This window comes from Macaca fascicularis, chromosome 6 (genome assembly GCF_037993035.2).
Source record: "Macaca fascicularis isolate 582-1 chromosome 6, T2T-MFA8v1.1".
Lineage (NCBI taxonomy): Eukaryota > Metazoa > Chordata > Mammalia > Primates > Cercopithecidae > Macaca > Macaca fascicularis.
This window is the reverse complement of record NC_088380.1, coordinates 6,735,336-6,748,663: the sequence shown is the minus strand read 5'-3', so window position 1 is coordinate 6,748,663 and position 13,328 is coordinate 6,735,336. Positions and strand designations below refer to the sequence as shown.

General features: G+C 47.7%; 1 long non-coding RNA gene across 1 annotated transcript; it reads left to right on the top strand.

Moving 5' to 3' along the window:
• Positions 1 to 2,686: 2,686 nt before the first annotated feature.
• Positions 2,687 to 6,457, top strand: LOC135971081 (uncharacterized). The gene is made up of 2 exons (XR_010587155.2): positions 2,687 to 3,157; positions 5,523 to 6,457. It is a non-coding gene; the product is annotated as an uncharacterized lncRNA (long non-coding RNA).
• The last annotated feature ends 6,871 nt before the right edge of the window (positions 6,458 to 13,328 follow it).

Below are 13,328 nucleotides of genomic sequence, written 5' to 3'. Positions count from 1 at the left end.
GTGGGGCTGTCTGGGAAAAAACTGGCGCTTGGCTCCCTGAGGGCCAATGAGCTAGAACCTCTTGGGTGAGACTCAGACATGGGTAATTTGAAAATCTCCCAGGTGTGAAGTATGCAAGGTTGGAATTGCTGGCCTCGTTAGACAGGCAGGTAAACAGATCTCCCATGTGGTGCACTGAGTGCCCTAACAGAAGCTAGTGCCAGTGCCAGGATGGAGGATGCCTTGGTTCTCTGCCTGGTAGACAGCACGCCCCAGGAGAGACTGGGCTGGACGGGGAGGAGTAGCCCCTCATAGCTGTGCATGAATGCCTGGTTCTTGGGAGCACAGCAGCCTTCCAAACGCACTCCTGCTGGGTGAGGCCCACGCTGTCGTGCTGTGGAGTGCCCTACATGGTCAGTGTGGCCAATGTGAGGTGGACGGTGCTCCCCTCCAGGGCCACACACTGACTCTGGATCCCCCAAGGTAACTGGCTGGGCACCAGGACAGACTCAGACTCTGAGAGGGGGACGACCTTGGTACAATCATCCCATAAGATGAGGGCGCTGGCCTGTCACCCGAGGGCCACTCCCTGGTCTGCATACTCCACTGTGGTGAGTAAGAGACACATCCTCCTGGATGGGGACAGAGGGCACGCCACCAGATGGATTTGCCCAGCTGGGACAGCACAGCACGATGGCCCCCTCTGCCCCAGCGATCCCAGACTGGAGGCAGAGATTCCATCAGGAAAAAGGGACTGCAGGGATGGCACCCCTGGTGACTCGTAGAGTTAAAGTTAATCAGACTTCCTTCCTTCCTGTGTTTTTCCTCTAGATGGAAACCTTTTAAAGTTTCAATTCATTATTAAAGAATGCTGACAGATCTGCCCCTGCTCCATAGAACCAGTGCTTCCTAGCACACCGCAGGGTCCCAAGTATTCCAAAGGGCGTCTGGTGGGACTGAGAAGCGTGACTGCAAGGGACTGTTTACAGCTAGCTTTAGTTTTTGCTTGTGTTCTCTGTGGCCCTCTCTAAGTTCCTCCTTGGCCCTTAGAGTGTGGTACATATTCGCTTTCATGCCCACATCACCTCTCTCTGGTGAGTGCTTTTCTTTGAACAGAGGAAGTTGGGCCAGGCAGAAACTCAGCACCATTCAGGTCAGCAGTGACTCAAGAGGAGCCCTGAGGGACAATGAGGCTGGGCACGGAGTCCAAGTGCGCGAGGCTGGGCTCTGGCCTTCACCCGTGCGTCCCACAGCCCTGCCATGGCCTGGGTCTCATATCCGTCCCTCAGAGACTCCTTGTCCCCTTGTGCAAATGTGCCTATTAAATTTCCAGCTCCTGGCCAGGTGTGGTGGCTCTCACCTGTAATCTCAGCACTTTGGGAGGCCGAGGTGGGCAGATCATGAGGTCAGGAGATCGAGACCATCCTGAGACCATCCTGCTAACATGGTGAAACCCTGTCTGTACTAAAAATGCAAAAAGTTTGCCGGGTGTGGAGGCGGGTGCTTGTAGTCCCAGCTACCTGGGAGGCTGAGGCAGGAGAATCGCTTGAACCCGGGAGGCGGATGTTGCAGTGAGCTGAGATCGCGCCACTGCACTCCAGCCTGGGTGACAGAGCGAGACTCTGTCTCAAAATAAATAAATAAATAAATAAATAAATAAATAAATAAATAAATAAATAAAATTCCCAGCTCCTGAACAAAAGAGATGGTCAACAGGGAGTGCTGGGAAAACCGAGGTGATCATCCATTTTCAAATACTTGTTTTTGCTTTTGTTTTTGACAGAGTCTCACTCTGTCGCCAGGCTGGAGTGCAGTGGTACGATCTAGGCTTACTGCCACCTCCATCTCCGGGTTCAAGCGATTCTCCTGCCTCAGCCTCCTGCGTAGCTGGGACTACAGGTGCCCGCCACCACGCCCGGCTAATTTTTGTATTTTTAGTAGAGATGGGGTTTCATCATGTTGGCCAGGATGGTCTTGATCTATTGACCTCGTGATCCACCCACTTGGCCTCCCAAAGTGCTGGGATTACAGGCATGAGCCACCACCCCCTGGTCAGTTCCTCCCCTTCTCCTTCCCTCCTCTCCTCCTCCCCTCCTCCCTTCCTCCCCTCCTCCTCTCTTTTCTTTCTTTCTCCTTCCTTCCTTCCTTCCTTCCTTCCTTCCTTCCTTCCTTCCTTCCTTCCTTCCTTCCTTCCTTCCTCCCTCCCTCCCTCCCTCCCTCTCTCTCTCTCTTTCTCTCTTTCTCTCTTTCTTTCCTTTCTTTCTTTCTTTCTTTCTTTCTTTCTTTCTTTCTTTCTTTCTTTCTTTCTTTCTTTCTTTCTTTCTTTCTTTCTTTCTCTTTCTCTCTTTCTTTCTTTCTTTCTTTCCCTCTTTCTTTCTTTCTTTCTTTCTTTCTTTCTTTCTTTCTTTCTTTCTTTCTTTCTTTCTTTCTTTCTTTCTTTCTTTCTTTCTTTCTTTCTTTCTTTCTTTCTTTCTTTCTTTCTTTCTTTCTTTCTTTCTTTCTTTCTTTCTTTCTTCAGCTTTTTACCACTAGCAAAATTTCTCACATTGACTTTTAATGAAGTGGTCTGTGCCTCACTGTGGGAGCCCAGCAGAACCATAACAGGGAACATGAGTAACTGACGGAAAGTGGGCTGGCTTCCTGGAGCAGCCGTAAGGAAGCACTGCACACTGTGGGGCTTAAAACAACTCAGATTCTTTCTCTCGCCATTCTGGAGGCCGGAAGCCCAGGATCAAGCTGTTGGTGGAGCCACGCTCCCTCCAAAGCTTCAGCAGGATCCCTCTTCACCTCCTCTGGTATCCAGGGGCTCCCTGCCATCCTGGCATTCCTAGGTTTGCAGCTGCCTCACTCTGATCTCTGCCTCCCTTGTCATGCAGCCCTCTTCCCTGTGTGTCTCTGACCTTACATGGCATTTTCCTCTTGTTTTCTTTCTTTCCTTCTTTCCTTTCTTCCTTTCTTTCTTTCTTTCTTTCTTTCTTTCTTTCTTTCTTTCTTTCTTTCTTTCTTTCTTTCTTTCTTTCTTTCTCTCTCTCTCTCTCTTTCTTTCAAGATGGAGTCTCGCTCTGTCACTCCATCTGTCAGGCTGGAGTGCAGTGGTACCATCTCGGCTCACTGCAACCTCTACCTCCTGGATTCAAGTGATTCTCCTGCGTCAGCCTCCGAGTAGCTGGGACTACAGGTGCGCATGACCAAGCCCAGGTAATTTTTGTATTTTTAGTAGGGACGGGGTTTCACCATGTTGACCAGGATGGTCTCAATCTCCTGACCTCGTGATCTGCCTGCCTCGGCCTCCCGAAGTGCTGGGATTACAGGTGTGAGCCACCGCGTCTGGCCTTTCTTCTTCTTATAAGGACACCACTCATGGGATTAGGGCCCATGCTAATGATGTCATCTTAATGATATCTGGTAAAAAGCCTATTTCCAAATAAGGTCACATTCACAGGTTATCGGGTTAGGACTTCAACATGTCTTTTTAGGGGGCACAATCCAACCAGCTGCAGAAGATGACAGGAAATAAGAGTCATGCTCTTCTGAAAGATGGCAAACATGAGCTAGCAAGAAGGTGTTGGTGAAGGTGGGGAGCACGATCTTGGGGGGTCTCCAGAGACATGAAGATGGGGCAATGGCAAGTCCTCTGCCATGTACCATTGCCCCCAAAACACCTTCCAGTTCCCGTGGCAGTGGTTTTTCACTTGTGAATACGGTGTTATGTCATTGACAGAATGTAAATGAACAGAATTTAACCATCTTGATTTGTGGGGCAAAGTCCACAGTCTGTCTTCCAAGCCGAGTTTTCGCTGGACTGGAAGGGGGAACTGGGTCAAGGTGAGCAGACACAATGAAGAAGGCGGACGATGACTTCATCTGCGGTTCTGACCTCAGGCACATGCTTTACAGCATGGCCTGGGCACCAAGTGGCACCTCTGCGATCCCCTTCATGTCCTCCTTCTGGTTATGCCTGCCGCCCTGGGAGCTGTCCTGGCAGTGTGCGTGCACCCGTGGAGCTGTGCAGCCCTGCCTCTGACTCCAGAGGCAGGGACTTCTTCAGTTTAAAAAGCAGAACACAAATCATCAGATCCAAATGCTCCAACACCATAATCACCATACTTAGAAAAATAACCATAAAGCTGAAGGGTTATACTTGTCCTCTAACTTAAAAATGTAAAATCGTAGAAGTGAGTTTTCTAGTGACACATTTGTGACACACAAGGGGTTTCTGGTTTTCTCTAGGGGACCTGTAGGGCTCTTAGATGCCATAAGGCTAAATTAAGACTGATTTGCTTTAATTACCAGGATGAAGAGAAGCACTAGAAAGTGGCAGGTTGGGCTGGTAAGTGCATGAGCTTTAGAATTGGTCAGACCCGGCCGGGCATGGTGGCTCACACCTGTAATCCCAACACTTTGGGAGGCCAAGGTGGGTGGATCACGAGGTCAGGAGATCGAGACCATCCTGACTAACACAGTGAAACTCTGTCTCTACTAAAAATACAAAAAAATTAGCCAGGCATGGTGGTAGGCACCTGTAGTCCCAGCTACTCGGGAGGCTGAGGCAGGAGAATGGTGTGAACCCGGGAGGAGGAGTTTGCACTGAGCCAAGATCGCGCCACTGCACTCCAGCCTGGGTGACAAAGCAAGACTCCGTCCCCCCCCCAAAAAAAGAATTGGTCAGACCCAGTTTTTAGTCCTGATTCTATAAGTGCTAACTGTGTCAACAGGTCAAATCATTTCGGACAAATGGAAGTACATTGAACCTCTGCCTTGGGCTTGTGGTGGGTTGTGCCTGAGACTGCGTACAAAGGACTTGGTGCGATGCCTGGGACTTGGTGGGTCCTTGGCAAGTGTGTCTCTGCACAGCGCACTGATCAAGGATCAAACCCATGAATGCGGTGTGCTATGGAGGGAACTGTGGTCCCCCCAAAAAGATATGTTGAAGCCCTGACCCCTCATACTTCAGAGTGTGACTTTATTTGGAGGTAGGGTCCTTACAGAGGTAATTAAAGTTAAAGCAAGGTTATTAGGGTGGTTCCTAACCCTATCTGAGCTGTGTCCTTGTAAAAGGAACGTGGGGACACAGAGATAGCCATGCACAGAAGGAAGGTATGCAGTGGAGTGGGTGGGACACAGGGGGAAGATGGCCACCTAGGAGCCAAGGAGGGAGGACAGGAATGGAGCCTTTCCTGGCAACTTCAGAGGGAGCATGGCCCTGCCAACACCTTGATCTTGGATGTGTGGACTCTCCAAACTGTGAGCAATAAATGTCTGCTGTTTAAGCTCCCAGTCCGTGATACTTTGCTGCGTGCGCCAGGACATTAATACACAAGGGTTGAAGCATCACCAACGCAGGAGATTGGGGGCACAAATTCAATGGATGCTATAAAAGTTGGGGGCTGTTTGCACCGTAGGGTCCAACCATATTCAGTACAAGATCTGCATCAGCTCCAGTAAATGCCACAGCCGCCAAACACCAGCGAAAGCACAAATATTCAATATAAAGGTGCCCTTTTTAGCAGCCGCCTTGCAATTTCTTTCTCTATTTTTATTAGTTAGGTCTATAAAAAGACCAGAACATCTTGAAGATTGGGAAAGCATTTGGATGCAGCATAGCCACTGAAAAACCCCCACCAGAGAGAAGAGTTCGAGTGCATCTCTGACATCATGCTGTAACAATGTATAATTATAGGAGATATTATTAAATTGTAAAATGTGAAGCTGGGAAAACATGTAATTTGGTAAGCTCGGTCTCCTGCCTGGTATAATTACACGCCTCTCCTTCCGTTGACATTGTATTTACAGGGCGAATATTTTCTGGGCTCTTGCCACAGTGGTTAATGTGAGACACGTCAGAGAATATGCCAAGGTGACAAGTCAGGGTCGAAAAGAACACTCATCTTATTTAGCACCTAATTTTTTATTTACACTATGACGTGATAAGATTGATCATTCAGTTTTAATGAATGCCGACTGGAAAGTTAATGGTGACTTCCTTCCTTACATTCTACTTTCTTCTGTGGGCTTTGTTTTGTGTGACCCGCTTTGGTATTTATGATGTGATCATTTAAATATGTAAATTAGTAATGATTGAATTAGATGAATGACTTGAGTTTTAAAACATTGTAACAACTTAGAGCCTGAATCTTTGGGGATTAGAGCAGATTTTTCAGCCTCAGCACTGTTGATGGGGTGGGGTGGGATGGGATGCCTGTCCTGCACATTGCAGGTGTTTACAACACCCCTGCTGTGACAAGCAAAGTGTCTCTAGACACTGCCAAGTGACCCTTGTGGGACGGGGGATGCAAAATTGCCCCAGCGGAGAATCACTGGGCTATGGGAAGAGGGTAAAGGATTATGCAAGGATTAGTCAAGGTCAAATCTGGCGTGAAATCGTAGCAGCTCATGCACCATGCCTGATGCTGGAGTAGTAGAAAATCAATGTGGATTTTTATCTTTGGACAATTAAAAGTCCACTTTCCCAAGTCAATTGTCTTGTTTGTTTACCCAGTTTTGCATGACGAAATCAAATACATAGTTATTGATAAAGCTGAAGTGAATGCTAAGATTGTAATTCTGTCCAGATGTACTCCCAATATATAATCAATCACAGAGAATGGGGAGAAATGAACCCCTATCCTCTTTAAGCAAGGTCTTTCCTTTCTAGCACTCCTTGTCCCCGCTGGTGGCATCATCTTGTTTGGGGCTCTCTGGCTGGTCTTAGAGCTCCCAGGAAAGTTGATTTGGAGGGTGTGTAAATTAGCTGATCATTAAAATGAGCCCCCATGGCCTTGGAAGTAAGTGATGTTGGAAACTCATTGCAGATTATTAGTGGACTGGGGTGCCTCACGTATGAGGGGCATGAGGTTGGGTGGGAGATCAGGGCCACAGCTGACTCAGGCCTTCTCAGGCTGCCAGCATGGATGCCACTCATTGTTTTACCATCTGACACCTGCTTTTCCTCTTGCCCTCCAAGATATTCAAAGAGATGATTGGGGCCCTTCATGAATCTTAAAATATCCTGTGGTTTCTGGTATCCAGGGTCCCCTTCATTTCTCTTCCTGTGAAATGGGTGGTGAGGTCAAGGGCATTCCATTTTCTTCCACTCTTAAAACCCAGGGCCTGTCCAGGTCTTCAGGCTTCAGCTCCTCCTTCTAGGCCCCCACTGTCCATGCACACCCTCACCAGGGGGGCACATGACCCTATAGCACCGCAGTCTCCCTCATGGCCAGCAATCCACCAGAGTGCCTCCTCACTTCATCGTCAGTGGTCTGTGGTCCCCAACCTCTTTGGCACGAAGGACCAGTCTTGTGGAAGACAATTTTTCCATGTACAGGGTGGTGGGGGAAACGGTTTTGGGATGAAACTCTTCCACCCTAGATCATCAGGCATTAGATTCTCATTAGGAACTGGCAACCTAGATCCCTGGCATGCGCAGTTCACAATAGGGTTCCTGCTCCTATGAGAATCTAAATGCCAACACTGGTCTGGCAGGAGGAGGAGCTCAGGCGGTGATGCTCACTCACCTGCTGCTCACTTCTTGCTGTACGACCTGGGCTCAGTTCCTAACAGGCCATGGACCAGTACCAGAGTTGGGGACCCTGGCTCTTAGTAACACAAGAATGCACCTGCTGCATCCTCACAGGACCTTCCACAGGGCTCTCTGGTCAGAACTGTATTTTTGAGAAATTTCCCTCCCTTCTTTTTTTTTTGAAACGCAGTCTCACTCTGTGGCCCAGGCTGGAGTGCAGTGGCGCCATCTCGGCTCACTGCAAGCTCCGCCTCCCAGGTTCTTGCCATTCTCCTGCGTCAGCCTCCCGCGTAGCTGGGACTACAGGCGCCCACCACTACGCCCAGCTAATTTTTTGTATTTTTAGTAGGGATGGGGTTTCACTGTGTTAGCCAGGATGGTCTCGATCTCCTGACCTCGTGATCTGCCCGCCTCGGCCTCCCAAAGTGCTGGGATTACAAGTGTGAGCCACCATGCCTGGTCTTCTGTCCCTTCTTGATCCAATGTCCCTTTTAGAGATGGTCTCTATGGACAGGCTCCTTCCTGTGGTCCCCAGGAAAGACCACGCCTTCTGGGCACCACCATACTACCCTGCCTCGTCTCCCAGGCCAGCACAGTCCCACGTTGTACGGATGCCCTTCGTTCTCCTGGATTCTCATCCCTTTGAACGAGGTCTGGGTTAGCAGCTCCTTTTCTTCCTTTCTCCTCCCAGAGTGACTTTATCATCAAGTCGAAGCCAAGGAGCTTCATTTGTGCTTTTACAGTTATTTGCAATTGCTGAAGTAAGATACTTGTTAAATATACTAAAACCTCACCACATCGGCAAGCAGCAGACGTCGCTTCCCCGCCTGTCCCCTGAGGAGTCGTTCCTGCGCCTTTGGACGGTGTCTTGCCTCTGATTTTTAAACAAAAGAAACTGTCTGCCTGTGTGTTGTGGGTGAACTGGGGCTTCTGCAGCCCTCTGTGACACCCCGCACCCACCGAGGTCATCACTAACACTGCAGGCCAGATCCCTTGCTAAGGGCCTGCGTGGATTCTCTCACTCAAGCTGTATTTTTGTCCATAGGAACTAAGGCCTGGAATGATGGAATCACTGGCCCCAGGTCACTCTGGCAGCTGTGAGCTTCAACCATAGTCTGAAATCAAGGTGCCAGGAGGGCTGCTGTCCTTCAGGGAGCTCTCAAAGAGAATCCTTCCTGTCCTCTTCCTGCTGTTGGCTCCAGGTATTCCTTGGCTTGTGGCTGCGTCTCTTCAATCTCTGCGTGTCTCTTCACCTGGTCTTCTCCTCTGCAGCTCTGCATCTTCTTCCATCATAAAGACAGTCTCATTGGATTTGAGGCCCACCCGAATCCAGTGTTTCATCTTGACCTTGACCTTAATTACATCTGCAAAAACCCTGTTTCTGAATAAGCTCATGTGCCGAGGTTCTGGGAGGGCATGAATTTGGGGGAGACACTACCCAATCCACTACCATCACATCAACAGAATACCTCCACGGCAACACCCACATCAGTGTTTGGTTGAATAACAGTGCAGTAGCCTAGCCAAATAGACACGTCAAACTAACGATCCTGGGGGCAACAAAGCTACAGGACAGTGGTATTCGTGCTTGGCCATGATTTCCGTCTTTTAAGTTAATAGTGTTGTGCTTCCTTCATGGTCTCCAAATGCACGGTCACCAACAGAAGATATGCCACAAATGACAGAATTTCATTCTTTTTTATTTCAGACTATTGGTCTCTTGAACAGCGAGGGAATACATTTCTGTTCTTTTTCAGCCTGCAGTTTTGAAATGTGCTAAGATAGCCTTAGAAATTAGTATAACACCCCACAGCCAGCTCCAGGCTTAGTCCGGATCCTGGGGGCTGCAGATGGTTAACAGAGTTCTGGATTCAGAGACAGAGAATTTGGTTTACATCCCAGTGACTTCTCTCAGAGCTGCACGGACTTGACCATATTTCTTCATTTCACTGAGCCTTAGGAGAGGACTAATACTCATTCACCTGTGTTTTGAGATGTATCGTAGATAATGCCTGTAACGAGAGCCTGTAAATGGTCATGGAATGAAAAGGTTCTGCTCTGATGTATATACACCCACACGCAATGTTCCCTAAATGACCTGTGAAACTCTCCCCATGCTGGAAAACGGACTCTGGAGGTTTTATTCTATAATGTATTTTTGGTTGTTCAAGGGTTGACTTTTTAGTTCTAGGATTTCCAAAAAAAAATCAGTTTGCTGCTATTTTGGCTTTTTGCCCTTTTCCCGATTCCTCGTCTTTCTAGCACGTCAAGAGACCAAAAAAAAAAAAAAAAAAAAAAAAAAAAAAAAAAAAAAAAGGGTGGCGATTGCGGATCTTTCCTTTATCCGGGCTGCAGCTGGGAAACACTCGGTGGGGTCGGGGGCAGATCGAACAACTGTTTACTTTTTTATGCAAACTCTGACTCTACCTTTTGAAATGATCACTGGTTTTGTTTTCTAAGATGGGGCTTTAAGAATCTTCATTTAAGCCCTCACGGTGGCTCATGCTTGTAATCCCAGCAGTTTGGGAGGTGGAGGTGGGCGGATTGCCTGAGGTCAGGCGTTCAAGGCCAGTCTGACCAACATGGTGAAACCCTGTCTCTACTAAAAATACAAAATAAATAAATAAATAAATAAATAAGAAAAAAATTTGCTGGGCGTGGTGCTGTGCACCTGTAATCCCAGCTACCCGGCAGGCTGAGGCAGGGGAATTGCTTGAATCAGGGAGGTGGAGGTTGCAGTGAGCCGAGATTGTGCCACTGCATTCTAACCTGGGTGACAGAGCGAGACTCTGTCTCAAAAAAAACAAAGCAAAAAAAAAAAAAAAAAAAAAAAAGAAACTTCATTTAAACTAATAATAAACTAGTTGATTATGAGGCTCATGGTCCTAATCTTTCTTTCAGGACATCATTGGTACAATGAATACCATTTGAATATGAATTATGAATTAAATAAATGGTGTCAATGTTAAATTTTGATACTAAAGTGTGGTTATAAAAGGGAAGTCTTTGCTTTTGGGAAATATACAGAGAGAAGTATTGAGTGATAAAGGGATATGATATTTCTAGCTAACTCAAATGATTCAAATGATAATAATATATACATAAACAGAGAGAATAATAAAGCAAATAGGGAAAAATGGAAGTAACTGTGAATATGAGTAAAAGATATACTGAAGTTCCTCATTCTATTCTTGCCCTATTCTTGTAAGCTGGAGATTATATCAAAATAAAAAGTCACCAAAAACAGTTAAAAAAAATAAAATTGTCACTGAAAATGGATTAATCTTGTTTATCTGAAGAGTTTTTATCAGTTCATGTTTGGACTTCATGATTGTCAGAGCATGATCTGACACAGAGAGCACCCGGCAGACAGGAAGGAGAGGAGTGGACCTGATCTAACGTTCCATCCTGCATTCTCACGTCGGGACTCGGAGAAAAATCAAAAGCTCAACAGTGCACTCTCTGCAGTGAGGAGCAGCTCTGAGCGGGTGACCTCAGGAGGGGCAGGAGAGGCTGGGCAGCTACGTCCACACCTAGCCCAGCCTCTCTCTGGTGGACCCAACCATGGGACCCAACCCCTGCAATGTTCCCTCCTTTGTGCTTAACTGTCTTGAGCAAAAGCATCCCTAAACCTAGCAAACTCAAACCAAACAGCCCCACAGCTGTGTGCAGCCAGCCACCCTCCAGTACTGACCACATTCCTTCTGTTTCTGACTCTAAACTTCCATGTGGAATGTTGCATTTCTCAAGGACACTTTTGATTTCATGAGCAGCCTATTCTGCCTTTCCTGCGAAAGCTGCCAAGATGGGGGAAAGGATTCCTGCTCTTTGGAGGAGGAGGAACAGGCTTCCATTTATTTGACAGCTGTGCCGGCCACTGAGCCAAGCCTTGGGGATACAAGAGGAGCCACAGAGCTTGGCCCTGCCCTCACTGCACAGAGAGGAATTACATCTCACAAATCAGTGGCTTCCGACTCTGTCCACAAAAAGGAGGAGAGGTTGACAGAACTAGGAGGCCTTTGACCATGAGTTTTATCTCGGGGGAAATCAGAGAGGGCTTTCTGGAGGAAGTCAGAGCTGAGCCGAGATGCTTTTAGAGAAGAATGTGCATGCTTGTTTTAGAAATGAAGGTCTTGATTTTCTCTATGTGATTGACACCCACCAGGACACTAGAGTTACAGTGAAACTGGCTATGCTAAAATGCAATTTGGGATTATTTATTTTAAGGAATTTCATAAAGTTTTTCTAATTAGGGATACTCCCCTGAATACAAACAGAGAGCCCCAGACAGTATTAAAGGAGAAAACTGAAATCTTTTCTGCTTTGCTGTATAGAAGCAAAGGTGCCATGAGCAGAAGGGCTTGGCCCAGGAGGTGCGGAGGATGATGTGGTGGAAGTGTTTCTCACAGAGATCTCTGGTTTGCTGTGATGCAAGGACCTAGAACAAGTGCAGAACCCCGCAGGTCATTGGAAACGTCAATCAGGAGTGGTGGTCTGGGAACAACTAGGGCCCAGAGTATTTGAAACAACTGAGAGGAGGCACTTTTAACCCTGGGGCATTTTGGGAGGAGTTCCCTCCATCCCCCACCCACCCCCACCATCTGATTTTGGAGATAATTTCAGATGTTGTTCGGAGAGGAGAAACTCTACCCAGAAGAGAATGGGGCGAGAGTTAGTCTCTGATTCTCAACCAAGGTTGCACATTAGGATTAACTGAGAAAAGACAATGCGAAAAGTCTAAAACAATTAAATGAGAACTTTTAGAAATCTCCCTGGTTTATTTTCAGGTGCAGTCAGAGCAGTGAATCCTGTGCTAGAACTACTCTCAGAGAGAAAGGAACTTTCAGGGCCTGGAAGACAGAGCAACGCCAGGTTTGGGAGGAGCCTAGACTCAGAGCTCTGGGATTGTTCTGGGCCAGGAGTTCTCGAACTTTACTGCCCGTCAGAATCCCTGGGGCATTCCGAAAAGTCCAATGTCCACACATCGATCCTCATAGAAACCAAACCATAATCTGTGGTGATCAAGATGTTAGCATTTTTTAAATCTATTTTTTAAAAAATTCCCAGTGAGAGATCAAGCATTTTGAAAACACATACAGACCAGTTGGAGAACCAGGCTCCTAGATCAGGGGTTCTCGCCCGTGAGGCTGGGTCGGTAAGACCCCGCGAGAGTTCATTCACAGATGGCTGGGCCCCACCTCCAGAGTTTAGGATTCAGCCTGGAGGAGGGGTGAGGATTGGCATTTCTGACAAGTTCCCAGGTGGTGCTTCTGCTGCGGGTCCTGGCACACCCTTTGAGAACCATGGTCAAGGTCCAGCTGACCCTCCTGGTCTCATTAGCCTGGCTATGTGCTGGTTCCTGCTGGCTCCGAACGAGGCACCCAGCGCAGACCAGGCCCATTACGCCGCAGTCCTGGGTTGCTGCTCTGAGGACTGAGGGTCATGGTCTTCCTGTGGCTTCAAGGAAAACACACCTGACCCTTAGTTAGGTGCTTCTCGGGGGTTCCCATTTGTCATCTGTCTTCATGGACCCTGGCTTGGACTGTGACTGAAGAGCGAGCAGAGCCAAGCGGAAGCAGGCCGGCGGAAGGACAGCCGCCTTCCAGCCACAGGGAGCCCACACCACCCTCGGGAAAGGAGACAGCCAAAGCCTGTAACAGACAGAAGGATTTATTCTGGGCGCTCATGTCTGAGAACCCCTTTCCCCCAACCCTTTAGAAAATAAAGCAAGGGTTGAGTTATTCAGGATAAGAAGTAGAGATAAATTATTCAACCAGTTAGGTTGACATTTAAAAGGCTATTTATAAAAATGATCATTTCTCAAGAAAAT